Genomic DNA, 20007 nt, shown 5'->3' on the forward strand with positions numbered 1-20007 from the left:
CATCACTGTGATTAGCCTAGATGGTGTCCAGTGCTGCACAGTGGCTTGTGGACACTTCTGAGTCTTGCAGCTCTATAGTGCAGAAGTGTCATTTGTCTGGGTATTAGCACATAACATGGAAGCCAGGTTGTTGATGGCCTTTGGAGTGTGTTTATTTCATAGGGTGATGGATGAGGGAGCAGGAGTGCAAATTAAACTAGCAGGCCAACATGTCTGCTTAACACCAAATGATCATTTTAAAATGAATTAACCTTGTGTGTGTATTATAATTTCATTATTTAATAGCCCAGGTGTGATCACTCCTGTCTCCTGTCATTCCGTTTTCCATCCAGCCAGAAGGAAAAAGGGAATCAATGCATTTTAAACAGCTACGCGATTACTTTACCCCTTCCCTGGGCCAATAAAGCCTGGAATTGAGATAAGTATATGGATCTGGGGGTGGGATGGTGTTAGGGAGGCAAATGCCCTTTAATCCCCTCAGACACACCCCAGAGAGATGACTAAGCTCAAGGCACCTTGTCTGGAGATACAGGGTGTCTGTCTCAGTGCAGAGCAGAGTCTGAACCACAGGGGAAACAATTAATTATTTACCACAATTACAATTATTTAATATAAATATGTTAAATATCATTACAATAGACCCAGGTTCTAGGTCTCCTTCCTTTAGAGGACACTGAAATCTGAACCTCTTTGACTTCCCAGAACAGTGTAACTACCTTGCTGTAGGCCAGGTCTTATCTATTTTTTTCAGATGTATTTTTGAGGCTGAGCCCTGGTCAGCCAAGAAAGAGATATATGAGGAACCATGAAGAGACAAATATGCTATGGTTTGGTGGCTCAGGAGTTGGCTGCATCTCTGGAAGGGAGGGGGACAGGTGAAGTAATGTGGCCCCTTGCTCCCATTTGACCCATTGGTCAGAAAGTTTTCACTGCTCTCCATTTGTTTTATCCAATGACAATTAAATGCAGCAGGCAGTGGCTCAGCTGCACAAGAAGGACAGGAGGTGGGACTTTGAGCCGGAGTGTCCTCGCTGAGGTTGGTGTAGCCACACGCATGATCAGACCTTACGACGACAGGCTGAGAGCCATGGGGCTCTTTAGCCTGGAAAAGCTCAGGCTCAGGGGCGATCTGATGGCCACCTATAAGTTTATCAGGGGTGACCACAAGGATCTGGGGAAATGTTTGTTCACCAGAGCGCCCCAAGGGATGTCGTGGTTGAACGGTCATAAACTCCTGCGAGACCATTTCAGGCTGGACATAAGGAAGAATTTCTTTACTGTCCAAGCCCCCAAGGTCTGGAACAGCCTGCCATCGGACGTGGTTCAAGCACCTACTCTGAACACCTTCAAGAGCAAATCGGATGCTTATCTTGCTGAGATCCTATGACCCCAGCCGACTTCCTGCCCTTTGGGTGGGGGGCTGGACTCAATGATCTTCCGAGGTCCCTTCCAGCCCAAATGTCTATGAAATCTATAAAATCTATAAATTGCACCTTTGTTTCTGCCAATGTCATTTCTGTGTGTAGATAGGGCCTTGGCATCTAAGGGCCTAGGCATGTACCCTGTACACACATTCAGGGATGCAGACCTGAGACCTAATTAAGACTAAAGAAAATAAGAGTGATGTACCTGTGACAGTCCAGAAGTTATGGAAAAGGTAAGGTTTTCTTAGGGCACTAACTCTATCCCAGCTACATACTTGGTACAAAAAATGTATCGCCCTAAGAAATCTTTGCTTCTTGAATAAAGAAATTAAGGTATTATTGGCTGCATCCAGATGAATGCGGCCATGTGGTATGTGGTGCGGCAGAAACGTCTGCCACATCACATACTGTATATCCAGTTGTTCTTCAGGCTGCAAGGGAGCAGTGTGGAGGGTTTTTTTGGATATCCAGGGATCAAAACAACCTGCAGGGAAAAAAGCAAAGTGGTGCTTGTGGTGGCAGCATATACCACCCAAAGCCAGAGCCTGGCCAGCCAGAATCGCACTCCTCTGGTGGTCAGGCTCCGAGTGGCAGAATAGCCACTGTTGCAGCCCTAGGAAGTCGCCAGGACCCCTGTGCTTCCCCCCCCACAACCTCACCTGGGGTAACTTGCCATGCACTAGAGCATGCATGTCAGCATGTGTCACAGGCATTCCCCAGGGACAACTAGCGGCGGCACAAGGTGCAATGCTTCTAGTTTTCCCCAGCAAACCAAATGTCCATATACCTCTGGACATAGCCATCAAGTGTAGAGTCCCAGAAGATGGAAGCTCATAATGAGCAAGACAAAAAGGTTTTTATCAAGCAGGGCAAAGAAATGCTTGAGGGAAGTATATTCTAGTTGCTGAAGACAGCATCATAAAAAATATGAATCGACTGTGGAGATGAAGGGACATTGCAATGGGAGGACTGGGAAGAACAATGTCATGCAGCGTCATGGGCAGCCAGATCCAGGTTTGGGCAGAGCAAACATAATCCAAGTGCAGGCCTAGGTTAGGAAGCCTAGTACAGGTTAGGAAGCCAGGGGGTTAGTCTGAGAACTCAGTCTGCAAAAAAGCTGATTCAGGGAGCTGAAGAGTCAGACAAAGAAGAGTCAGAGGGTGAGCTGGGTCAGGTAGCCAAAAGGGTCTAACAGAAAGCAGGTGCAGGAGCAAACAGAGGGAGAGGTCACGAAGTATAGCAAGGCACTCTGAATAAAGGTTGAGCCCTATTGCCCAGATGCTTCCTGTTCAGGTCAGACGTTTATATGGGAGGTGTCAGTTGACCCTGGATGGCTGCTGTGGTGGCAGGAAGGGGGTGGGGGGTGACTAGGTCCACATGGAATCACCTGTGTGTGCCCTAAATGGTCAGCTGGAGAAGTGCAGACCAAGACCATTGCCTGACACACAACTGCTGGGAGCACTCCCTAATGGTATGGGCTCAATTTTTGCTGCACATATTTTCATTTGGGTGCATTGTGGTAAATGGGTACAGTAGAGACCAGGCTGCTTGTAGGTCATGCTCCTCAGGTCATGGCTCTGCTTCCCCCAGGGTTGTAGATTAGTGTAGAAGCTGCTCTACTTAAGTGTGGTTGGCTGTGCTCATTCTGGGGGCATCTTCCTTCTGGGGAATGCCTGAGTGCAGCATGGTCCAGCCCTGCTCTCTACATATCTTCTTCACTGGGGCTACAAGGGGTTTGGAGTAGGAACTGCTCTGCTGGCTCTGTGGTTACCAGGGAGGTCTTACTAATTTCCAGCTCCTTTACATTATCAGAGCAGCACAAGAGTCTGCCTCCATCACAATAGGTCAAAATTAAATGTAGTGAAAACTGGCAACCTTGCCCTTATACAAAACTGGGGACAGCATTATGTAAGAATTACGATTCTCTCAGGAGCCTACAAACATAATTTCTCCCCTGGTGCTTTCTTCTTATTCCACTTGAGTAACGTCTGATTTTGTTTCTTCTTAAAAAGAAACGGCACTGTTTGCTGCACTGTGTCATGACAGCAGCACAGGGGGCTGGCTCAGGCAGTGTTTTCTGCCAGATTTGAGGGCTGCAGGGGAAGGCTGCACTCAGAAACTAAGACTAGAATACTTACTGAATTTTAATAATCATTTCAGTGCCTAAGAAAAATCTTCCCCTCCTCCCCCATGTTTGAAAACTCAGGTGTTTTCAAATACACAGAAAAGCCAAACCTGCTTTGTGCTTGCTTTCTGGGTAAACCTTTCTATTGGGCTAAATAGAATTTGATCGTAGGAGGAAGTAGTAATTGTATCTGTAACACCATTTGAGCATACAGAATTCCAGTGCTATGCTGGGCTGCAAGAAAGTGCTCTGTGTGTGTGTTAAACATGTGCTTTGTTCCCTATTGTATTTCGTCTAGTAGCTGTTGGGTTAATTACCTCAATCCGATTGCACAGGAGCTAAGCTTGAGCCCATGGGAGCTCAAAAAGCTGTGTTCCTGTTAGCTGACACAACTGTTTCCGAGATGCTATCCTGGAACAAGGGTTTTCTCTTCAAGCTGCAAAAACCAAGTAATAATAAGGAAAAAAAAAGGCAGTGAGGCAAAAGGATGTAAAATCAAGAGAGTGCAGAATGCTTAAGTCACAGGTTCATGATATTTAAACATCATGGATTTCAGTAAGGTAAAGCTAGAACAATGCAATGAGGGTTAGTCTCCTGCCCTGGTATCAAACAGTGCAGTGGAAGGAAGAGGGGGAAAGGTGCAACCAAAAAAGTACTTGGTCAGGCACCTTCTCTTGTAATTATGAATGGTGAAATGACTACAAGGCAAGTAAATCCAATAAAGCAGATCAAATGTTATTGGATTCTGAAACTGTGAAAGCACCTTCTGGGAATCAAATTGGTACAGCATCAGCTTTGCCATTCCCTAAACCAGAGGATTTGTGTCTATCACTGAACAATGCTCAGACTCATCAGCAGGCTGCGTCATCAGCACACCCTTCAAAGGCTTCATCCTGCTCAAGAATTTTGACAAAAGATGTCACTGGCAAAAATAAGGCTTAAAAAAAGTTTTCTTCCCTGAAAATAAGGATGCTTTTATTTACAGTATACCAGAACCAGGAGGCCCCAGATGAGATCAGAGTTGAGGCCATTGGTCCTCAATCTTTTTAGATTCATGCCACTGTTCACTAAACTCAAGGTGTCCAACACCAGCTGCTGGTTTTCACTTTTTTTGACTACAGAAAAACAGTAGAGAAATTTTTGTTGCAAAGAATGCAGAAAGACCACAACAGGTCACAATGTTAATGACACTATAGATTCCTATTTGAAATGTATGGGTTTGTCTTGTGAACTCTGTGGATATGTTTGGACACCTAACAGTGCTAATATTGTACAGCACTCTACATCACCCTTAAAAGGATCTCACAGCAGTTCAGGATGCTGTGGCACCTTGGATGAGAATCACTGATCTAAGCAGGGAACAGGCATTCATAGTAAGGGACAGTCATTTCCCCAGAGACATGCAATCTAGAGAGGGAAAGCAGAGTCTCAGAGGGGAAGGGCCTGCCCAGGAGCATGCAGCCCCCGCTGACTTTCAACCCTGTACGCCATTTAATGAGCCAGGGCTACAGTGCCCCTAATTTTCATTCAGTTTTCATGTTGTTTCTCATACTGAGAAATCCAAAGAGATGATTCTCCCCCTCTATGCGGCACTGGTCAGGCCGCAGCTGGAGTACTGCGTCCAGTTCTGGGCGCCACACTTCAAAAGGGATGTCGACAGCATGGAGAGGGTCCAGAGCAGGGCCACTCGTATGATCAGGGGACAACAGGGCAGGCCCTATGAGGACAGGCTGCGGGACCTGAACCTGTTCAGCCTCCAAAAGAGAAGGCTGAGGGGGGATCTTGTGACCTGTTATAAACTAGTCAGGGGGGATCAGCAGGCATTGGGGGAGTCACTGTTCCCCCGAGCACCGCCAGGAGTGACCAGGAATAACGGTCACAAGCTGGCAGAGGGTAGGTTTAGGTTAGATATCAGGAGGCGCTACTTCACAGTCAGGGCGGCTAGGGTCCGGAACCAGCTTCCAAGAGAAGTGGTGCAGGCTCCTACCCTGGGGGTGTTTAAGAGGAGGTTGGATGAACACCTTGCTGGGGTCGTTTGACCCCAGTATTCTTTCCTGCCATGGCAGGGGGTCGGACTAGATGATCTGCTCAGGTCCCTTCTGACCCTAGAAACTATGAAACTACAGACTAAATAAAACCAGCTCCCTCAGTCTCTCCTCATAAGTCACGTGCCCCAGCCCCTTGACCATTTTCAGTGCCCTCCGCTGGATTCTCTCCACTTTGTCCACATCCTTTCAGTAGTGGGGGTCCAAAACTGGACACAGTACTCCACCTGTGGCCTCACCAGTGCACAATACAGTAGAATAATTACTTCTCTCGACCTGCTGGCAATACTCCTACTAATGTAGCTCAGTATGCTGTTAGCCTTCTTGGCAACAAGAGCACACTGTTGACTCATATTCAACTTACTGTCCACTGTAACCCCCACATCCTTTTCTGCAGAGCTGCTGCTTAGCCGGTTGATCCCTAGCCTGTAGATGTGCATGGGATTTTTCCATGCTAAGTGCAGGACTTTGTACTTGTTCCTGTTGATCTCATAAGGTTTCTTTCGACCCAATCCTTCAAGTTGTCTAAGTCACTCTGAATCCTAGGCCTACCCTCCAGCATATCTACTACTATACCCCAGCTTGGTGTCATTTGTGAACTTGCTAAGGATGCACTCCATCCCATCTTCCAGATCATTAATGAAGGTACTGAACAATACTAGCCACAGAACCAACCGCTGGGGCAGTCTACTTGATACCAGCTGCCAACTAGACATTGAACCATTGTTCACTACCCATTAAGCCCAGTGATCCAGCCAGTTTTCTTTTATCCATCTTACAGTCCATCCATCTAACCCATATTTCCTTAGCTTGCTTGCAAGAATGCTGTGGGAGACTGTATTAAAAGCCTTGCTAAAGTCAAGGTATATCATGTCCACTACTTTCCCCACATCCACAGGACTAGTCATCTCATCACAGAAGGCAATCAGCTTGGTCAGGCATAACTTGCTCTTGGTGAATGCATGCTGACTGTTCTTGATGACTTTCTTCTCAAAGCACTTAGAAATGGATTCCTTGAGGTCCTGCTCAATAATTTTTCTGGGGACTGAGGTGAGGCTGCTTGGTCTATAGTTTCCTGGATTCTCCTCCTTCCTTTTCTTAAAGATGTGCACTATATTTGCCCTTATCCAGTTGTGCAGGACATCCCCTGATCACCACAAGTTCTTACAGATAATGACCAGTAGCTCTGCAATCACATCAGCCACCTCTCTCAGCACCCTCAGATGCACTGCATCTGGCCCCATGTGCACATGTAGCTTTTCTAAGTAGTCCCTATCCTGTTCTTTCATTAGTGAGGACTATTAATCTCTTCCCCAAACTGTGTTGCCAGGTGCAGTAGTCTGATAGCTAAGATTGCCTGTGAAGACCAAGGTACGAAAAGGTATTAAGTACTTCCACCTTTTCCTCATGATCTGTGACTAGGGTGCCTCCCCCATTCAGTAAAGGACCCACACTTTCCCTGATGTTGGTATCTTGTTGCTGACATACTTGTAGAAACACTTTTTGTTACCCTTCACATCCCTTGCTAGCTGCGACTCCAATTGGACTTTGGCTTTCCTGATTTCATCCCTGCATGCCTAAGCAATATTTTAATACTCTTCCCTAGTCATCAGTCCAAGCTTCTACTTCTTGTTAGCTTTATTTTTGGTTTAAGCTCACCAAAGAGTTCTCTGCTGAGGCAAGCTGGTCACCTTCCACATCAGGATGGTTTGTTTCTGCACCTTCAGTAAGGTTTCTTTAAAATACAGCCAGCTCTCCTGGACTCCTTTCTCTCTCTTCCCCCCCCCCCCCCCCAGCAGCTTCCCCGGGGATTCTGCTCATCCATTTCCTGAAGAAGTCAAAATTTGCTTTTCTGAAATCCAAGGTCCATACTCTGCTGTTCTCCTTTCTTTCTTTTGTCAGGATCCTGAACTCAATCACCTTGTAGTTGCTGCTGCCCAAGTTGCCATCCACTTCTACATCTCCTACCATTTCTTCCCTGTTTGTGAACAACAGGTCAAGAAAAGCAAAGCCTCTAGTTGCCTTTTCCAACACTTGTTCCCAACACTCAAAAACTTCCTGGATTGCCTGTGCACTGCTGTATTGCCCTCCCAGTATATATCAGGGAGACTGAAGCAGGGCCTGTGATTAGGAAACTCCTGCTACCTGTTTGAATAAAACCCCATCCACCTGAAGATACCTGCCACAACATCTCCTTGTTGCTCTCCCCTTGGACCTCAATGCAGAGACTTTCAACAGGCCTGTCTCCAGTTTCATACTGGAGCTCTGAGCAATCATACAGCTCCTTTACATAAAGCACAACTCCTCCTCCTCTTCTCCCCTGCCTGCTTTCCTCAACAGTGCTCCAGTCATGTGAGATATCCCACCAAGTCTCTGTTATTTCAATCACATCATAATTCCTTGACTGTGAGGATTTCCAGTTCTTCCTGCTTGTTTCCCAGGCTTCCAGAAGTAACTAGCTGATTGCCCTATTTTCTCAGACACAATGAGGCAGCCTCTCCTGTTGCCCCCGCTCCTGCTTGTGCTTCCTCCAGGTCACCTACTTCCCCACTTACCTCAGGGTTTCAGTCTCCATCTCCTGGTCAACCTGAAGTCCTCCTCACTAGGTTAGCGAGCCTGTCTGGAAAGATGCTCTTCCCCCTCTTTATCAGGTGGCTCCCATCTCTTTCTAGCAATCCTTCTCCTTGGAACAACATCCCATGGTCAAAGAAGCTGAATCCCTGCTGGTGACACCACCTATGCAGCCATGCATTGATCTTCAGGATCTGTCCAATCCTGTCTGGGCCCTTCCCCTTGATAGGAAGTATTAAGGACAACACCACATAAGCCCCAATCCCCTTTACCCTTGCATGCATAGCCCTGTAGTCACTGTTCTGTTCAGGGTCATCCCTGGCAGTATCACTGGTGTCTACATGGATGAGCAGAATGGGGTAGCAGTCAGAGGGTTGGATGTATCTTGGTAATCCTTCCATGACATAGATTCATAGATTGTAAGGCTGGAAGGGACCTCAGAAGATCATTGAGTCCAGCCCCCTGCACGAAGCAAGAAAGATAATTCGGGGTCAGGTGACCCCAGCAAGGTGACTATCTAATCTCCTCTTGAAGATTTCCAGGGTAGGTGATTGCACCACCTCTGGAGGGAGCTTATTCCACAGTCTGGACATCCTGACTGTGAAGAATTTTTTCCTAATGTTAAGCCTGAATCAGTCTTCCAGGAGTTTGTGGCCATTACTCCTGGTTTTCCCCTTGGGTGCCCTGGTGAACGGTTGCTCAGTGAGCCCTCAATGTACTCCCCTAGTGTAGCTTAAGCTGCTACCAGGTCCCCTCTCAGCCTTTTCTTCTGGCTGGAGAGTCCCAGATCCCTCAGCCTTTCCTCATATGGCTTGCTGTGTAAGACTCTGATCATAAAGCTGGCTCTTCTTTGGACTCTCTCAAGCTAGTCCATGTCCTTGTTAAAGTGTGGTGCCCAGAACTGGACACAGTACTCCAGCTCTGATCTCACCAGTGCTGAGTAGAGTGGAAGAATCACCTGCTAGGATTTGCTGGAGATGCATCGATTGATGCATGCCAGCGTATTGTTTGCCCTGCTGCCTACGGCATTACACTGCCAGCTCATATTCACACTGTGGTCTACTATTACCCCCAGGTCCTTTTTATTCATGGTGCTAATCAGTTTGGTGCTGCCACGCCTTTAGGAGTGTTGCGGGTTGCTCATCCCTTACATTACTTGACATTGAACTTCATCAAATTCCAATCCACACAACTTGCTAGCCTGTCTAGGTCTGCCTGTATCTGTAGCCTATCTTAAAGCGTGACCACTCTTCCCCATAACCTGGTGTCATCCGCGAACTTGGCCAGTGAGCTCTTCACCTCCACATCCAAATCATTAATAAAGATGTTGAAAAGTACTGGACCAAGCACCGACCCCCACGGGACACTGCTGCCCACTTCATGCCAGGATGATACAGATCTGTTCACTACGATGCTCTGGGTCCTGTCCTGAAGCCAGTTTCTCACCCACCTGATTGTCTCAGAGTTAAGCCCACAATCCTCCAATTTTCTCATGAGGATATCATGGGATACTAGATCAAAAGCCTTTTGGAAGTCTAGTTATACAATGTCAACCTGCTCTCTCTTGTCCAGGTGGTGAGTTCCCTTGTCATAGAAGGAGATGAGGTTGGTAAGGCAAAACCTTCCTGCGACAAAGCCATGCTGGCTGTCATTCAGAATCTTACCTTCTGCAAGCTTATCACAGATAGACTCCTTGATGAACTTTTCAAGGATTTTCCCTAGGATGGAAGTTAGGCTGATTGGCCTATAGTTACCTGGGTCCTCCCTCCTGCCCTTCTTGTGGATGGGCACAACATTGGCCCTCTTCCAGTCCTCAGGGACTTCTCCAGAGCACCGCAAGTTGTGGAAGAATTATGCCAGGGGTTCTGCAATGACATTGGCCAGCTCATTCAGCACTCTCAGATGAAGATCATCCGGTCCCGCTGACTTATATATGCCTAATTTTTTTTAATTGGTCCTACATCAATTCTATGGCAATAGTAGGAAATTGATTATTCCTACTGTGTTTATCCTGTACTCTGTCTGGCACTATTTTCCCCTTGGTTCGGTGAAAGACCAAGGCAAAGTAGTTATTCAAGAGTTCAGCTTTCTCCTGGGTGCCAGTAACCAGCTCTCCTGTGCTATTGAGCAATAGCCCCACACTCCCATTTCTTTTTCTCCTGTTCCCTATGTACCTAAAAAGAAGGACTTCTTGTTGTCCTTGATTCCCATCACTAATTTAAGTTTGGTCACCACTTTAGCCTTTCTTATCTGTTTCCTGCAAATGTGGGCCATCATGGAATAGTCTTCCTTGGGACCTGCCCTGAGCTTCCATTGTTTATAAGCCTCTTTCTTCTTCCTTAAGAGGACCATAATTTCCCTGTTTAGCCAAGAGGGCTTCCCAGACCTTCTGTTACCTTTTCTCTGCATGGGAATGGACTTCCTTTGTGCTTTAAGGATTGTGTCCTTAAGGAACAATCACTCTTGGTGCACACCTTTTGCCTATGGCCTCTGGTCCCGCAGCAAGCAGAAGTTCTCCCAGGACAACAGGTCAGGCTGGCAGATTGATCCCTCTGTCCTCCGCATTGCTTCCTCTTTGCTGCAGTGGTCTTGATCCTTCCCACCTTGGGGATTCCTGGCCTGGCCTCCTCTACCAATGGAACACGTTCCTCCTCTTCTGTTACCGGCACGCCATATCTGTCCTCCAGGTAAACTGCTGCGGGTGGGGATGTTGACTACTTGTTGCCAGAGTCACAAGCTTCTAACTTCCACCCACCTAGGAGTCTATGCCCTCTTCCTTTATTAGCACTGCCTCTGGCAGGCCTTCCTCCACAGTCCTAGAGGTTTCCTTCAGCATAGAATTGATGAAGTCCTCATGGCAGAGGATACTTCAGAGCCTTTCTACTTTCTCCTGTAGTTCTCTTGCTTACTCCCTGAGACACCCCACTAGAAGGCACCACTCACATTGCAGGCGCTCCCCCACCTGGCCGACACTGGAAGGAACTTGCAAGCTGCAATCTGCACAGCATGAAACCAGAACCTGGGTGAAAGCGTCCACAGCGTGTAGTCCTGCCTGCACAGACACTGCACAGGCAGAAGCAGAAGAACAGCTGGACGTGGCAGTGGCTCTGAAATTACGATGTCTTTCAGCCATGTCTCTGGGTCTTCTTATCTGCTGCCTCTCACTTCTTGCCTCTCTTTCCAAGCAGATCTTCCCTAGCAAGCTCCTCTGTAGCTGGCCTGTTTGCTGTTCCTTGCTCCTGAAGGATTCCTTTTTCCCTTCAAACCTCTTTCTTCTCAGCAAGCTTCTCAACTTACATTGAGGAAATATGAGAGACTTTCCAAGCAATTGCTCTCCCCAGTTAATTCCCCCCTCACTCTGGACTCCAGTTAAACAAGGGGCTTAAGTATTGGTCTAGCTGCTGAGTTTTAGCTGCTTAAAATAAAACAATGTAGGTTAATCAGTCTTAATTACATATAAAAAAGTATTTTACCTTACCAGCTCCCTTGCAAAGATGGACACAGCAAACTGACCTGCAAACTGACTTGGGAACTGCTTGCAATCTGCCCTGTTTGCTTTTCCCTGTTCACTGCTCTGTTCTCTGTTGTTATCTTGACTACTTCAGCAGCAAGCAAATCCATACACTCTAATTAAGTAAAGGATAACAGTGGTCAGCCACAGTATAGGGACCTGCATATTCCTCATATGGCTATTGAGATATGCAATCAATGTGTTAGCCCCTGGGCACACCTTCTTGCTCTTGGAAAGCCCCATGCACCTGCTAACAACAAATGCAGCGCCCCCAACTTCATACTTCTCTCAGCCAGCTTTTCTCAAATTCCTGCCAGCCTTTATTTCAGGGGACAATAGTTCTCATCTCATCTCATCTGCTGTCAAACCATGGTATTTCAGGGATTTTGGAGGAGATAATTTTGACCCTTCTCCCAGTCTCCTGCAATGCCATCTGAACCTAGTACATTTTGCATAGATGAGAAATGGTGCCACCTTCAGGAAACCATTATCTTTGCCTGGCAGCCCCTTACAGAAGATACCTCTGGAGGGCTACAGGTTACTTACCATCATTTGTTAACTCTGCCTGGGAAAGCTACTACAGAGACATGATCTGGAAACATGCCCCACATATTCTGGCAGCTCTCAGAGTTAGAGATCAGTTCTCCTGAGCTCACTGGGTGTCAGTAGGTGCACAAAGGAACAGCAACCCCTATGAGAGGACACAGGAGGGAGGAGTACTTCTTTGCTCCTAGTACTTGGCTGGTTGTACTTTTAATTGTAATGGCTTTGCTAAACCACCTGCCCTGGGAAGGCAGGGATGATGACTCTGGAGTGCTGAGCAAAGGCAATGATCCCAACAGCTTTGGTCAGGACACTGCAGAGGAAAACAATGTGTGCTGAAGTGCCCCTGTACCCACTCAGCTGGATCCATTCCTCACTATGTTCTTTGTTCTCCTTTTTCTTCTTCCTTCATTCACTCCTGAGAAATTCTTCCAACCTTTTGAGCAAACTTCCACACTTTTTTACATCGCTCATCTGATTTCCTGCCATGAGACTACCACATGCATGCTCTTTCCCCTCTTCTTTCACCTTCCCTGTCCTACTTGTCATACTCCTGAAAGAGGAAGCTCTGTGAGCAACCCCCATTTCTGTGTCAGAAGGAAGTGGGAAGAGGGGGATATGGTGATAGACCATTTGAGAAATGCAAACCAGAGTCTGTTTGCAAACCACTTCTTCTTCCCCTATGGATCTGTGCTGGGGCTTCAGCATCGTACTGACCACCACCTCTCTGCCAGTGCTGGTGCAGTAAGCAGAGATATAACAGAGCCCTGACTTGAGCAGCTTTGGTGCATGGCTGTTGTTCTGTCAATGGCATCAGCACAACAGGCCACTGGCTGCAGCCATTTTTGTGCTCCCTCCGAAAGACTGGGGCTAGTGCTCTGGTCACACCCCAGCCCACCCCTCCTCAGTTACACTAGTGCATCAAGTATAGTGTCTCTCTCTAGGCTGCTACCTAGACATCTTGGAAGACATGGGGGATGGGTATGGAGAGGGTTGTAGCTGAAAATAGCTATTGCTTGTTTAAAGAAAGAATAGTAGGAAGTCAGAAGCAGAACTGTTGTGAAAACTGAAGCAGGAAAAAGCGACATGCAGCATGACGTCAAATGGAACGTATTAGGGCTGTCAATGAATTGCCATTAATATGCACAATTAACACACGAACCAATCAACGCATTAATTTTTTTAACACATTAATTGTGCATGTGGGTTCAGCGAAGGCAGTGCTGACTCACAGTAGGGCTGCCTGGCACCCTAGGGCCCCACGGCTCAGGCTCAGGGCAGGATAGGACCCCCTGGGAGCTCTAGCATGAGCTGCGTCCAGGCCCATGAGTCCCCATGCATCCCTGGTCCAGGCTTCCGGGGAGCAGTGGCAACGGCAGCCCTGCACTCTCTGCCCCCACAGAGGATGCCACTGCCGGGGGGGCGGGGCAGAATTCCCATGGAGCCACCTCCTGCAGTCCCCAGCCCATGCTGCTCCACATGCCCAGCCCCAGCCCAGCACTAATGGAGCCCAAGCCATGCCCAGCACTGTCACTGCCAAATTGGCCAGTGGCTCTCCACTCCGCGCTGCCTGGGCTCCCACCAGGACCTGCACGGAGCTGCTGGAGCCACTGGGAGCCCAGGCAGCATGTGGAGGAGAGCAGCAGCTCTGTCTAGCTTGGCAGCGGTGCTAGGTGAGGCTTAGGCTCTGTCAGCGCTGGTCTGTGGTTGGGCATGTGGCATGGTGTAGACTAGGGGCTGCGGGAGGTGGTTCTAAGGGAATCCTGCCCCCACACACCAGCAGTAGCTGCTTCCATGGGGGAGCAGGGGATGGGACTGTCACTGCCTGGGGCCCAGACCAGGGATGCATGGGGACCTGCAGCCCCAGAGGTGGCTTGTGCTAGAGCTCCCAGGTGGTCCCAAGCCTCCTTGAGCCCAAGCTGTGAGGCTGGAGGGTACCAGGCAGCCCTACTACAGCTGCTCTGTGTGGATCCCAATGGGATGTGAGCTCTGGGCAGCTGCAGCAGGAAGATGGGGAAACACACCCACCCACAACCCCCATCCAGGGCCCTGAATAACTGGGATGGCAGTGCTGGGGGTTTGGGAAAGGTGGTGCTGGGCCGCGGCAGAGCTGCCTGGCATCCTTGGGCCCAGGGCAGGTTGGGATCACCTGGAACCTGCTGAACAAGCAAGCAGGGAAGTTCAGGCCTAGACCAGGGCTGGAGCAGCTTCCCCCAGCCTAGGATGCCTACAGCTACTGTTTCTGGGGCAAGGGTGAGTTAAATCAACCCCATTGCTTGAGTGAGGTTGTGCCCCAGCCCCAGGGGAGCTCCACAGAGATCCTGCTCAGATCATGCCAGATCATCCCACTCATGCCAACCCCCCCTGCAGGTAACCCCATTTCCTGGGCTCCAGACCCCCCTCCCCCACACCCCCTTCCCACACTTTCACAAATTCACACACACACACCACACCCAGCCCCAAACATAGAAGTACCTGCATAATTTTGCATTTTTCTGTGTATACATCTGAGTTTTTAGCTGCGCGATTAAAATTGAGATTAATTGTGACTATTTTTTTAATTTTGCTACTAATCACAATCACATTTTTTTCATTGTTTGACAGTCCTATAAAGTATACTTCAGGCTAAAAACAGATGACAAAGCTACTATGAGTTAATTGCCATTGAAGTTGAGCATGTAAATGATTGTCCTGCCCTATTTTGATATAAGTCAAAACCCAGGATATTAGAGACAATCAATCCTGGATTAAACCAAGTCATGTTTTTAGTCTCAGTGGCAATGCCTCACTTGTGCTCCCAGCTAACTTGAAGACAGTTGTATCTAAGGTCAAATATTGTGCCCTCTATTAGCCTAGAGCAGAATTAGACCATTGACAAATTTTCTTATGTTATCATAATTTATGGAGGTCCAGAACCTGGAATCATGCAAATGCATGAACATCTCTAATCTAATGATTTTTGAGTCCTTATACATGATTTATGAAGGCTTGGGGTTGTCAGTGCTAGGCTTACTACCAAGCCAGCAGGCAGCACCTTCATGTGATCATCTGAATAGCCTGCAATGTTGCTATAGGCAAATTAAAGATTTCTGTAAATCTTATCTGCTATTCTGGCCATAAGCCAATTTCCAGAAAGTCCTTGTATAAACTGTGCAGCTGAGGAGGGCAAGGTTTTCACCTACGAACAGGCAGCTTAAAACCAGTTGGGGTATAATCCATGCTGTCTTCGAACAAGCTGAAGAATTCTCTGCACTAGATCCTATTTTGCTTTACACACTCCAATGGCACTTTCCCAGTCATATACGGTAAGTTTCTTTCTGCGCTTACGTGCAAGTATATGATCCTATTTCACACACAGTGTGAACACACACACTTCTAGACAGCTACTGAGCATGCTCAGTAGGCTGCACTCTAGCCAAGCAAGGATACAATGGGTGCATCTACACATTCATTAGTGCTTCGTAGTTACTGCACATTAAGTTTAGTACTTGGATTACCAAATATTAAATCAATGCACAGTAACTCATGCTACTGTGCAGTACTGCCAGGTTTTTACCTGGCATGTTATTTATTATGCAGTGTTATTAGGCTACTTCTCAGATAGTGTCTCATGTAGACATACCCAGTGCTGCATGCACATACCTAGGAAAGCATGTTCCGTAGAGGAGTACCCTAGTCACATAGGCTATTGGGCTAAAACACAGAAGACTCTGCTAATTCTCCTGCAGTCTAACATCAGCTGGTCATTTCTAGTCAGCACAGAGGCAGAAAAGGATCTTGGTGTCATTATTGATTCCAAAATGAACATGGGCCGCCAATGTGGGGACGTGCTCAGGACGGCTAACAGCTAGGCCTGTGTGAGTTGGCAGCGATTTGATCCGGCTTCAGATCTGGACACTTCAGATGGCCGCAATCCGATCCAGATCTCCAGACTGGGTTTCTGCCTTGATCCGGCCAAAGCTTTGGAGCCGCCTTGGAGATCCAGCCATAGGGTATAATGGGGAATCAATTAAATATCTATAACTTTGTTGTTATTTGTCCAATTTGGATGAAACTTGTAGGGATGGTAGCCTCTGATGAGATCGTGAAACCTACTGTGTTTCAAGAAGATCAGTACAGAGTTTTGGGGGGAACTGTACCCCAAATTCTTGAAAACCAAACGCCTGTCACGGCTGTATGTCACACCACAGGAGAGTTAAAACTGCAGGGGTGGTAGCTCTTACTGAGGCCACAAATCCTGCCAAGTTTCAAGAAGATAGGTGCAGGAGTTTGGGGGAAACTGCACCTCAAGCTGTGGACAAGCAAAATTTGTGCCATGGGTGACATTGCGTGTGTTAAGGCGCAGCTGAGTGACAGCTGCAGGGATGGTGGCCCCTGCTGTGATGCCTGCCAGCTGTGGAGGAGATGGGTGCAGGGGAATCTGGGGCCCTGCACCCCTAGCTGCCAAAACTCCTGGGGTAGTTAATTGTCTGTATTGATTCTTTACTCTCCTTAGCCTAGTTTTTGTAGGTACTAATTGATGCTCATTAAGTCGTTATGTAGTAGCTAAGTCCTGTGTATTAAGCTGGTCCCTGAGTCCCTGGTCCCTGAGTGAATAGTGATTGATTGATTGGTAAGTGGTAACACAGCAGCTTAGCAGCCAGGCCTGCAGCAGTGTCTCCCCTCCCCACCCCAAGACAGACACAGTCAGTCCCACAGCACCCGTGGCACCAGTTTTGCTCATCCTCAGCTTGAGGGGCAGTTACCCCCAAACCCCTGCACTGATTTTCTTGAAACTTGGCATTCCTTATGCCCTCTGCAGGGTCTACCAATCCTGAACATTTCATCTAAATCGGACAAAAAACAACAAAGTTATAGATATTTTATTGTTTCCCCATTATGCCCTATGGCCGGATCTCTGAGGTGTCTCCGAAGCTCTTCATAGATTTCACAGATTTCATAGACATTAGGGCTGGAAGGGACCTCAGAAGATCATCAAGTCCAGTCCCCCACCCAAAGGGCAAGAAGTCAGCTGGGGTCATAGGATCCCAGCAAGATAAGCATCCAATTTGCTCTTGAAGGTGTTCAATGTAGGTGCTTGAACCACCTCCGATGGCAGGCTATTCCAGACCTTGGGGGCTCAGACAGTAAAGAAATTCTTCCTTATGTCCAGTCTGAAATGGTCTCGCATTAGTTTATGACCGTTCGACCTCGTCGTCCCTTGGGGCGCTCTGGTGAACAAATGTTCCCCCAGATCCTGGTGGTCACCCCTGATAAACTTATAGGTGGCCATCAGATCACCCCTGAGCCTACACTTTTCCAGGCTAAAGAGCCCCATGGCTCTCAGCCTGTCATCGTAAGATCTGTTTTCCTGACCTCTGATCATGTGCGTGGCTCTTCTCTGGACTCTCTCAAGCTTCTCCGCATCCTTTTTGAATTGTGGAGCCCAAAACTGGACGCAATACTCCAGCTCCAGCCTCACCAAGGCTGAGTACTGGGGGAGAAGGACAACCTGGGATTTGCTTGAGAAGCATCTATGGAAGCAAGCCAGCGTTTTGGTTGCTTTATTAGCTGCAGCATCGCATTGAAGGCTCATGTTCATCTTGTGGTTAATGATGACCCCCAAGTCTCTTAAAAACCATCAGGTTCCTGTATGCCCATTTGCTGAGCCTGTTTAGGTCAGCCTGGATTGCCCTCCTGTCTTCTGGCATGGATGCTTTGCCCCAAAGTTTGGTATCATCAGCGAACTTGGCCAGTCCGCTCCTGACTCCAATGTCCACATCATTAATGAAGATGTTGAACAATATGGGTCCAAGGACAGAGCCTTGGGGGACCCCACTGGTCACAGGACACCATGATGAGTGACTTCCATCAATTACTACCCTCTGGGTCTGACCATGGAGCCAATTTCCCAGCCAGCAGATTGTGGTGGACCCAAGGCCACAGTTGGCCAGTTTTGCCAAGAGGTGATCATGGGATACCAGATCGAAGGCTTTTTTGAAGTCAAAATATATGTCATCAATCTCTTCTCCCTTGTCCAGGTGATAGGTCACCTGGTCATAGAAGGAAATGAGATTGGTCAAACAAGACCTACCCGCAACAAACCCGTGCTGGCTATCCCTTAGAATGTTGGCGTCGGCCAGTCCATTAAGGATGGTCTCTTTAATAAACTTTTCTAAGATCTTGCCCAGAATAGAAGTCAGGTTGATGGGCCTGTAGTTAGTCAGATCCACTTTCCTCCCTTTCTTGAAGATAGGCACCACATTGACTTTCTTCCAGTCTTTGAGCACTACACCAGAGTGCCAGGTGTTTTCAAAGATCTGTGCCAGAGGCTGGGCTATGATGCTCACCAGCTCCTTGAGTACCCTGGGGGGTAGATTGTCAAAGCTGGCTGACTTGAAGGTATCCAGCTTCTCAAGATGTTCCTTTACAAGGTCAGCATTGATGAAGGGCAGGGGATCTCTCTCACCCAGACCACCCTGTCCCATGGGACTGATGAAAGACCGACGCAAAGTACCCATTTAATAGGTTGACTTTTTTCTGGGTGTCATTTGTCAGTTGCCCCATCTGGTTCAACAGGGGTCCAATGTTGCCCTTGCTTTTCCCAGCTCCCCACATATCTGAAAAAGGACTTTTTATTATCCTTGATGCTCAAAACTAGTTGGAGTTCAGTTGCAGCCTTGGCTTTCCTGGTTTGCTCCCTGCAGGACCGGACCAATGCAGAATAATCCTCCTTGGAGGTGAATCCCATCCTCCATCCTTTGTAGGCCTTTCTTTTTAGCCTCTGGAGGTCTGCTAGGTCCCTGGAGAGCCTGGGGGGCTGCTGTGGCCTCTTGCTGCCTTTCCTCCGAGATGGAATAGACTTAGCTTCTGCACTGAGGATTGCTCCCTTGAGGAGCAAACACTTTGGGAAGCCAAACAAGGCAGCACTTCGACCCGGATGTGCTGCTTCAGAACCCAAAGCGTCCGAAGCTTCTCTGGATCCTAAGCTCTGTCCAAAGCCTTGCACGGCCCTACTAACCGCACCTTGTCATGCATCCACAGATGCATCATGAGCAGGTCCAAGGAGGTGTTCCTCCCCCTCTGTGCGACAGTGGTCAGGCTGCAGTTGGAGTACTGCATCCTGTTCTGGGTGTTGTACTTCAAGAGGGATGTGGACAGAATCGAGAGGGTCCAGAGGAGGGCCACTCACATGATCAGGGGGCAGCAGAGTAGGCCCTACAAGGAGAGGCTATGGGACCTGAACCTGTTCAGCCTCCACAAGAGAAGGCTGAGAGGGGATCTGGTAGCCATCTATAAACTGGCCAAGGGGGACCAGCAGGCAATGGGGGAGTCCCTGTTCTCCCAAACAGCACTGGGAATAATGAGGAACAACAGCCATAAGTTGACTAAGAGTAGATTCAGGCTAGATATCAGGAGGCACTACTTCACAGGCAGGGCAGCTAGCATCTGGAACCAACTTCCAAGGGAAGTGGTGCTCACTTCTACCCTGAGGATCTTCAAAAAGAGGCTAGATAATCACATAGCCAGGGTCGTTTGACCCCAGTACTCTTTCCTGCCAGGGCAGGGGGTCGGACTTGATGATCTGATCAGGTCCCTTCTGACCCTACCTACTATGAAACTATTGGGGCTGTTTACCTCCCACCATAACACAGCCTACTGAGCATGTTTAGTAGCCATGCAGATGTTTGCATGTCCACACTGCATGTGAAAGTGGATCACAAGCTATGTGCAAATACAGTTTGGGTGCATAAAGTTAAATATATTTTATTTCTATTCATCTGACCAGTTAGAACATGGGAAAACACA

The 20007-nt window shown here is 48.0% G+C and overlaps 1 long non-coding RNA gene across 10 annotated transcripts in view; it reads right to left on the reverse strand.

The window, feature by feature from the left end:
* LOC149857498 (uncharacterized) overlaps positions 1–20007 on the reverse strand; it is a 70440-nt gene that overhangs the window by 14420 nt on the left and 36013 nt on the right. For 4 of the 10 annotated variants that reach the window (XR_016444263.1, XR_016444267.1, XR_016444264.1 and 1 more), the window contains one exon: positions 3867–3985. The exons of 5 other annotated variants lie outside the window; for them this stretch is intronic. This is a non-coding gene — a long non-coding RNA (uncharacterized LOC149857498). Of the gene's footprint in view, positions 1–3866; positions 3986–12222; positions 12334–20007 lie in introns of those variants that run through there. One more of the 10 variants, XR_016444266.1, reaches the window with a different exon arrangement.

The sequence above is a fragment of the Crocodylus siamensis genome, chromosome 9, assembly GCF_052110815.1.
Source record: "Crocodylus siamensis isolate JL-2025a chromosome 9, ASM5211081v1, whole genome shotgun sequence".
Taxonomy (NCBI): Eukaryota; Metazoa; Chordata; order Crocodylia; family Crocodylidae; genus Crocodylus; species Crocodylus siamensis.